We start from the raw sequence: 8,887 nt of genomic DNA, 5'->3' as shown, positions 1-8,887 counted from the left end.
TTGAGTCTTGTAGTGCACCAATGATCCTAATCTACAACTTATTGAAGATGATGGTGAGTTGTTTGAGAATTTGGAGTTGTATAAGGGATTGGTTTGCAAGTTAACTATTGTGTTTTTGTTGGAAGAAAACTTAGTGTCATGGGGAAGTAAAAGATGGAGTATAGTCTCTAGTTCTAGTTCTGAATCAGAATATGGAGGTATAGAACTTATGTGTGTGAGATAATGTGCATACATCAAATATTTAATGAAGTTGGCCTCATTCATTACTTGCAAAATTATGTTGTGTTAAGCAAGTTGTTCTCCTTATTGCCTCAATTCGTATGTTTCATGAACAAACTAAACATATCAAGATTGATTGTCACTTTATTCATGAAAAGATTCAATAAAAAGTCATCTCTATATGATACATCAAGACTAGAGACAATGATAAATGTAGTATTTAGCTTTTGGAGGGGTAGTGTGTTCGCATTTAAAGAAAGCCAATAACATGCATCGCATTTAAATTCAAGTGTCTTTTAATATATTCTACTTGCAATTTGACTATTTTTAAATTTTATTTTTTATTAATTAAAATTTTAAACAACATAAGCCACTTATTTTTTTATTTTAGTTGGACTAATAAAAATAACTTTCTAAGATTTAGAATATGAACATTAAATTTTTTTATATAATTGGATAAATCAATAAATGTCAACATTTTGAATTTTAACTAGAATTTTTTTTTCAAATGTATTAAATATAAGAATTTTATTACATTCAACATACTCGCAATAAAAATTTAAAATTTTAGGGTAGTAGTCACTCTGCTCCATTGGGTCCATCATTGACTAGAAAACAATTATGAGATATATCCATAAAAGTTTGAATGAAACTCAAGTTGTCTATATTTATAACAAACTGGCTTAATTAATATCTATACTTCAACTTAAAAGGGTAGTATTATAAAATAGTCAACTGATTATATAAAATAGACTTGATTATGTATGTTTTTTTTTAGAATAAACTTCATATTTTCCCTTCAACCTTTTCATGATGTTTAAAAAAATTCATTTTGAACTTTTTGGCCTAATATATCTGAATCTTTCACCAATTAAGCATATAATCTGACATATTCTCTAAATTTGTAAAACTCGTGCTTAAAAATTAATTAAAAAAAAAATGAAACTGAAAGATAACTATGCGGGAGAAATTCTCCCTTCTAATTAACTCAAACATTGTCACTATGGTTTTAGTAAGGGAGGAAAAGAAGATACAAATCAATCACAAAATTCTCCCTTTTTTTTTTATAAATTTTTACTTTTTAATTTTATTAGGTAAAATAAAATTGATTAGTATATTTACACTGCTCGTTTCTTAAATCCATATTCCTCAAGCGTATATTTTTTGGTTAAAGAATGTGTTTAATTGGTTTTAAATATAAAAGCTCAAATTTGTTGGGCTAAAAAGTTTAAAATAAATTTATTTGAACATAACAAAAAATTAAGGGGCAAATGTGAACTTTATTCCTATGTTTTTTTTTTTTTTTTTTTTTTTCTAATTATTTAATATGCATTCATAGGTATAGCTTAATTGTAGATTTCTATTTTAATTAGGCTAATTGTTTATAAATATGTATTCTCTTCATTCTTTAATACGGGAAATTTTTAATTTACGGATACCAATTTACATACATAAATCACATAAATTATTTTAATAAAATTTAATAAAGACTTGCAAAACTAAAATTAAAAAAAAAAGGCAATATACTAAGTCTTCATTTAAGTAATAAAATTAATTTACTATAATAAATTTCTTTTATTTGTCAAACACTATTTTAATCATAAAAAAAATATAAACATATTTATAAAAGTATGGCACATCCCACACATTTGAAGTATTATGTTTTTCCTAATAGATACTTCAACTTTTTTTCTCTAACTAACACCTCAATTTTATATATATATATATATATATATATACCAATTTGCACAATGCCCTGAGAGTGAGTTATATATATATCTGAGCTGGTAAATGTCTGCCAAATGGCTAATAAACATTGAGTTGGCACCTTTATATATGGGAAATGGCTCCAAACTATTAGCTGGCAATTTATTTTTATTATTTTTTATTATTTTAATTTTACCCTAAAACTTAAAAAAAAAAAAAAAAAGAAAAAAAAAAAGAAAAAACAGAGTAGAATGTTGACAGTAGTCTCATCAACTAGAAATCCAATAGCTATGAAGAAATTTAAAATGTTGAGAGTCACCAGTTAGGAGGAGAACAAGAAGCCCGTAGATCAATCGGCTCATATCAACCTCAAGGTCAAACGACAGGATGGTAATGACTTATTCTTCAAGACTAAGAGAAGCACACTGAAACAGGGGCTAACGAAGCGCAAAAATGAACTAGAGAAAAATGAGCTTCATTTCACATAAGCAGAAGATGAACATGTTACTGTTTATATACAACTTGTATTCTACTTCTAAAGACTATTCTATACATCTACAAACTTCTACTAACTACTTTGGCCAACTCGGATAACAAACTTAGAGTGGCCAAGGTTCATGAACTACCGGTTACGGTTCCTGAATCACCGATTTAAGTTCAATAAAATAATAAATCTGAATCAAACCGCCAGGGGACGGTTTGGAAGAAGGTTCCTGAACCGCCAGTTCCGGTTTGAGCCCCAGTTTAAAACGGTTTGAGGGGTGGTTCAAAAAAGAACGGTTCAATACAGTTTGGAGAACGGTTTAGAAACGGTTTAGGAATGGTTTAAGGGTAGTTTAGACAAAAAAAATTAGAGAAAAATTTTATTGATTCAAAATTTAAGTTATATTTGTAAAAATATTTTAATTTTTCTTATAAATCTTTCAATCAAAATAAAATAAGAAAAAAAAAGAAAGAAAATAATTTATCTTTAAGAAAAATTTAATAAATAAAGACTTGAACCTGATTAAAAAATTAGAGATGAAATTAATTTTTTTTTTAAGAAATTAGCAAAAGTGTATGAACTTAATTTTGCCTATATATCTCTTTAGGATTTAGAGAAATAAAAATTTCTAGTTCTATTACTTGCCTTTTTTTAAAAATTATATAATAATTGATAATCAAAAAGTATAAAAGAGAAAAAAAAAATTAAAATAGAGGGTATTAGAAATTTTATTAAGGATTTAAAGTAATAACAAAGTAATTGAGATAATATTGAAAATTTCAGTAAGCATATAAAATAATAAAATAGGAAAATTGAGAGAGTATTGGAAATTAAATTGAGTGTAGAAAATAATTATTTAGAGAATTTGAGAAAAATTAAAAAAATATTAAGAATTGAAGAAAATGCAGAGAATAATTGTGTAGAGAATTAATGATATATATAAATGAATTAGGAATGAGGTAACATATTTATTCAATTCTTTTATATTTAAATCACCAGTTTAATCCGGTTCGAAATTGTCAGTTTAATCCGGTTCGGAATCTCCGGTTTATGGTTCTTAAAAAATATGAACCTGAACCAAACTGCAGAAGGACAATTTCAGTCCGGTTCGAAGCTGGTTCCGGTTTTGACCGGTTTTGGTTTGGTTTTGACCGAACCAGTTCCAGTTTGATTCCGGTTCAAAACCGGACCGTGGCCACCCCTAGCACCTGATCTTATAAATAAATAATATCAGTCTTCACACTCAGCTAGAAAAGCTCATGAATGCTTATTGTGATTATCAGTAGAAGTGAGCATTCAGTTCAAACCGAACCGAACCAAAGCAAACCGAATCAAATTATGAAAATCGAATTACATATTTTAGAAATCGAATTGAATAAAAATAGATGAAAAATCAAATTAAACTGAACCGTTCTATATTAATTCAGTTTGGTTCAAACTGATTGGTTTTTATTTTTGATTTTTTTTTTAATTTAGACTTGATTTTCAAGTTATTTAGTCTGATTTTGATCTTGATTTGAACCTAATAACCATTAATCAATGAAATTAAGCAATTTATATATATAATTACATATAATCCATAAATTTTCTATAAAAATAAATCAATTCAAAAATTAAAAAACTATTCGGTTCGTTTCATTTTAACCAAATTTTTTCTCTTTAAAATCAAACCGAACTGAACTAACTGAAATTTTATAATATAAAACCGAACTGAACTGAACCAAAATACCGAATTAAAGCAGTTTGATTTGGTTTATTCGGTTTGAACCGAATAATGTTAACCCCTAGTTATCAGTTAGTAGAGCTCAATTTTATTGCATTTCTATTTGATGGTCGGAGGCTTCGTGGGTAGCAAACTCCATAACTAATTATTAAATATATCAAAGTACTAAAAAATAGTATTTTCCCTCACACAGAAAAGTAAATTCTCTCTATAATATTGAGAGTGAATCCCATATAATTATAAGAGATATTGCATGTACACTGAAAGTACTTAATAATCTCTCAAGTTTAACAGGCCATGTAAGCAATAAACACATTATTCACTTTCATTGCATATTTTCACACTTTTGTTGACCGTGTAAATTTGTACTTAAATGATTTTTTTTTTTTTCAGTTGAGATGTGAGATAGGTAAAACAAATAGCTCAAGTGTCTATTAGGAAAAAACTCAATAGTTCATATGTTTAGAGATATATTTGACCATAAAAATATTGTGGATACTAATTATTATGGTAGGCTATAATTTTGTCTCTGAGACTTGATTAAACCTACAATTTAATTTTTATAGTTTTAAAATCAAGCAATTGAGTCCGAATCGTTAAAATTTCAGTTGAGTTTGTTGACCCCGTGTAGCTCAAAATGAGTATTGATTTTGATGATAACAAAACTCAAAGGGAATCTATCTAACCCAACTTTAAAGTGATGTGTAGATTCTTTGTCTTATTCATAAAGAATTCTTGAAGTTGCATCTAAGGAGAAAGGATACTCAAAGGCATTTCAAGATAAATCCAAAATGAGAAAAGAACAAGACTATGAAAGCCAAGACTCAAAGAAAAGATATGAAAGTCATAGAGTTAGATATTGAGTCTTAGGTCTTATGTGAAAAGAATAGATGAGAATTTAGTCAAATGGAGCTCAAAAATGAAATTTTATTTTCTGATTACTTTTTCTCATCATGACCTTGGACACTACTATTGGAACATTTTTTTAAGGTCTAAATCATTTTATTCAATATTGCAAGTTAAGACATGCAGCTGTTGTCTTAGTTTGCTAACTGGTTTGCTAAAATTTTTAGTTTGCTAATGTGTTTGCTAAAAAAATTAGTTTACTAACCAATTTACTGACTGCTACTAAAATTTCATTAGTTTGCTAAATGATCAGAGCTGCTCAACTTCGCACAAAAAGACAAAATAACGGCCATTTTGTCTTGGGCAGTGTGTATAACGTTCCAAAAAGGTTTTAAACGGTCTAAACTGATTTGGAACTATAAATACACCTTCTTTACTTCATTTACACTTGATGAAAGCTTACATTTGAACTCCAACTTTGATTTTTCATTTATTGCTTTCATTCAAGAGCTTTAAAGTCTTTGAGCTACCATTGGCAAATCAACTCATCTCTTCTTTATAGTTTGATTTGTATTGAGTAAGAGTGAGTGTTACAACATTGAATTGCATTTAAGAGAGGTTGTACAAGCACCTATTGAAGCTTGAGAGAGTAAGTGCTTGAGATAGCACTTGTGAAGGTTTCAAGCTACCTTGGTAAAAGCTTAGTATTGAAAAGTTGTAAACGGCTTTTGGTCTCTTGCCTTCAAAAGAGCAAATAGTGGAGAGAAGACTCAAAGAGGGTTCTTTGAGAGAGTGGATGTAGGCTAGTTAAGCCGAACCACTATAAAAATCATTGTGTTTGATCTCTCTAACTTTGACCTCCTTACTTTTGTGCAATTTAAATTTTTCCTTTTATACAAGATATTGAATGTTGGTTGAATAGATTGAATTGATAAACTTGAGGACATATTGAGTGAGTTGAGAAATTAGTTATATATTGTATGATGCATGTTTTGTTAGATATTGCTATAAATAGTGATTGAGGCTTGAATTGCAACTTAGAAACACATTGTTGAAACACATATTACTTTCATTATATGTAGAGAAGCACCTAGTTGAACAAAACTACAATTTTTATTTAGACTACAAGCAAGGGCCGAAAAATTGTTAAAGTCCAATTCACCCCCCTCTTGGACTATTTTGGGACAACAAATTGGTATCAGAGCTTGTCTCTCTTACTTAGGGTGTTACAACCTTATAGTGATCCATAATGGCTGGTTCATATAGCAATACTGCCGGTATACCCGCACCACTAGCTGAAGGCCACTCAATTACTAGACCACCACTTTTCAATTGCACTAATTATTCATTTTGGAAAGTAAGAATGAGAAATTTCATACAATCTGTAGATATTGATGCATGGAGAATTATTAAAAATGGTCCACATGTTCCTCAAAAGAATGGTCTAGGAACTACAAAAGTTCCAAAACATGAAGATGAATATGATGACAATGATTGGAAGAAAATCTCTATAAATGCTAAAGCTATTAATATTTTGCATTGCTCACTTAACCTTAATGAATACAATCGTGTTTCAAGATGTCAATTTGCTAAGGAAATTTGGGATAAGCTTGAAGTCACTTATGAAGGAACTGATGTCGTCAAAGAGTCCAAAGCAAACCTTCTTATTCGAGATTATGAGCTGTTTGAAATGAAGCCAGGAGAATCAATTGCGGATATGAGTACAAGGTTTACCGATCTTGTAAATCTTCTCAAAGCACTTGGTAAAAAATTTGAGGAAGCTGAACTTGTGAAGAAAATTCTTAAATCACTTTCAAAATCTTGGGAAGCAAAAATAACAGTTATCCAAGATACCAAGGATTTTAAAACATTCACCTATGATGAACTCATTGGATCTCTCATTGCACATGAGATGGTATATAAGAAAGATGAAGTTGAAAATGAGCAAAAGAAGAAGAAAAGCATTGCTCTCAAGTCAAACAAGGATGAAGATAAGAAGAAAGGAGTTGCATTCAAAGTTGACTCAAGTGACAACTCAAGTGCTTCAAGTGATGATGATGATGAAATGGCTACGCTTGCAAGAAAATTCAAAAGAGCTTTCAAGAAGGGAGGAAGCAAATACAAGAAATTCTTGAAAAAGTATACTCCCAAGGATAAACATTTCAGAGATTCAAAAGAAGAAGTTGTATGTTATGAGTGTCACAAACCTGGACATATCAAGCCCAAATGTCCATTACTCAAAAAGAAGAAAGGAAAAGAAGATAGGAGCAAGAAAGCTATGAAAGTAGTATGGAGCAACAGTGAAGAATCTTCAAATGATGAATCAAGTGACAAAGAAACTGCTCTTTTTTGTATGATGGCACTTGAAGAGAAAGTCGAGAGTTCACAAAAGGAAGAAGAAAGTGACAATGAGGTAAATTCTTATGAATCTCCTAATGTAGAAGAACTTGAACTTGCATTTGCTAGAGTATATGATGAATATAGAAATTACAAGAGAAAGTGCACTAAAATGAATTTAGAAATTGAATCATTGAGATCACAAAATATTGCCATGTCCAATGTGCATAAAGAAAATGAATTTTACAAAGGACAAATTGCCTTGTTTAAAGAATTAGATTTAGAGTTGAAAATCTCAAAAGATACTTGTAAAATGCTCATTGAGAAAAATAAAGTTCTTGAAGCTAAAGTAGAGTCTTTGACAAATGATTTGGCAAAATTTACAAAAGGAAAAGAAACTCTAGATGTACTTCTTGGAAACCAAAGAATTTCAAATGAAAAGTATGGAATTGGTTTTGATGGTTTCATGAACTATGACAAATATAAGAATCATTTCATTAAAGCATCTACATCTTCCTTGCCTAATGTTACATGTTATTATTGCAATAAAAGAGGTCATATGATTAGTTCTTGTGCATTTAGGAAAGGTCATCTTAAGGTAAAGAAGGTATGGGTACCAAAGGGAACCTTACCTAAGGTCACTAACCCCCAAAGACCCAAAGTTGCTTGGGTACCTAAAGTTCAATGATTAAATTTCAGGTATGTTTCAAAGGGATGAAGGAAAGTGATAAATGGTATATAGATAGTGGTTGTTCAAAGCACATGACCGGTGAAAAGGACAAGTTTTCAAAAATCACAATGAAAGATGGAGGATATGTAAAATTTAGAGATAAAGGAAAAGGAAAAATAATTGGAAATGGCACAATTGGAACCAAACCTTGTATTGAAGATGTGTCGCTTGTTGAAGGATTGAAATATAACTTGCTAAGTGTAAGCCAACTGTGTGATAAAGGTTTTGAGGTAAAGTTTACTTCTTCTCTATGTACAATCAATAACTTAGATAATGACACATTGTTCATTGCAAATAGATCCAATAATGTTTACTTGCTTGACATGAATAACTTTGAAACTAATCATGGTACATGTCTAGTATCTTTTGATAATTCTAGTTATTTGTGGCATAGAAGACTGGGTCATGCAAGCATGCATACACTCTCAAAATTGTCTAAGAAAGAACTTGTTAATGGTCTTCCTAAGATCAATTATGAAAATGAATTTCAATGTAGAGCATGTGCACTAGGAAAGCATACTATAGCATCTTTTAAATCTAAAAATGTTGTGTCTACAACTAGGCCATTAGAATTGCTTCATCTTGATTTATTTGGACCCGTAACTCCTACTAGTCTTGGTGGGAAGTCATATGCTTTAGTTATTGTTGATGACTATTCAAGATATACATGGACATTTTTCCTTGCTTACAAAGATGAAACTTTTGAAAAATTCACCTCTTTTAGTAAAATGGTTCAAAATGAAAAAAGCTTTTGCATCTCATCTATAATAAGTGACCATGGAACTGAATTTGAAAATCATTTATTTGAGAAATATTGTGATAAATATGGAATCAACCATAA

This window comes from Hevea brasiliensis, chromosome 10, assembly GCF_030052815.1.
Source record: "Hevea brasiliensis isolate MT/VB/25A 57/8 chromosome 10, ASM3005281v1, whole genome shotgun sequence".
In the NCBI taxonomy this organism is placed as follows: Eukaryota; Viridiplantae; Streptophyta; class Magnoliopsida; order Malpighiales; family Euphorbiaceae; genus Hevea; species Hevea brasiliensis.
This window is presented reverse-complemented; position numbering follows the sequence as displayed.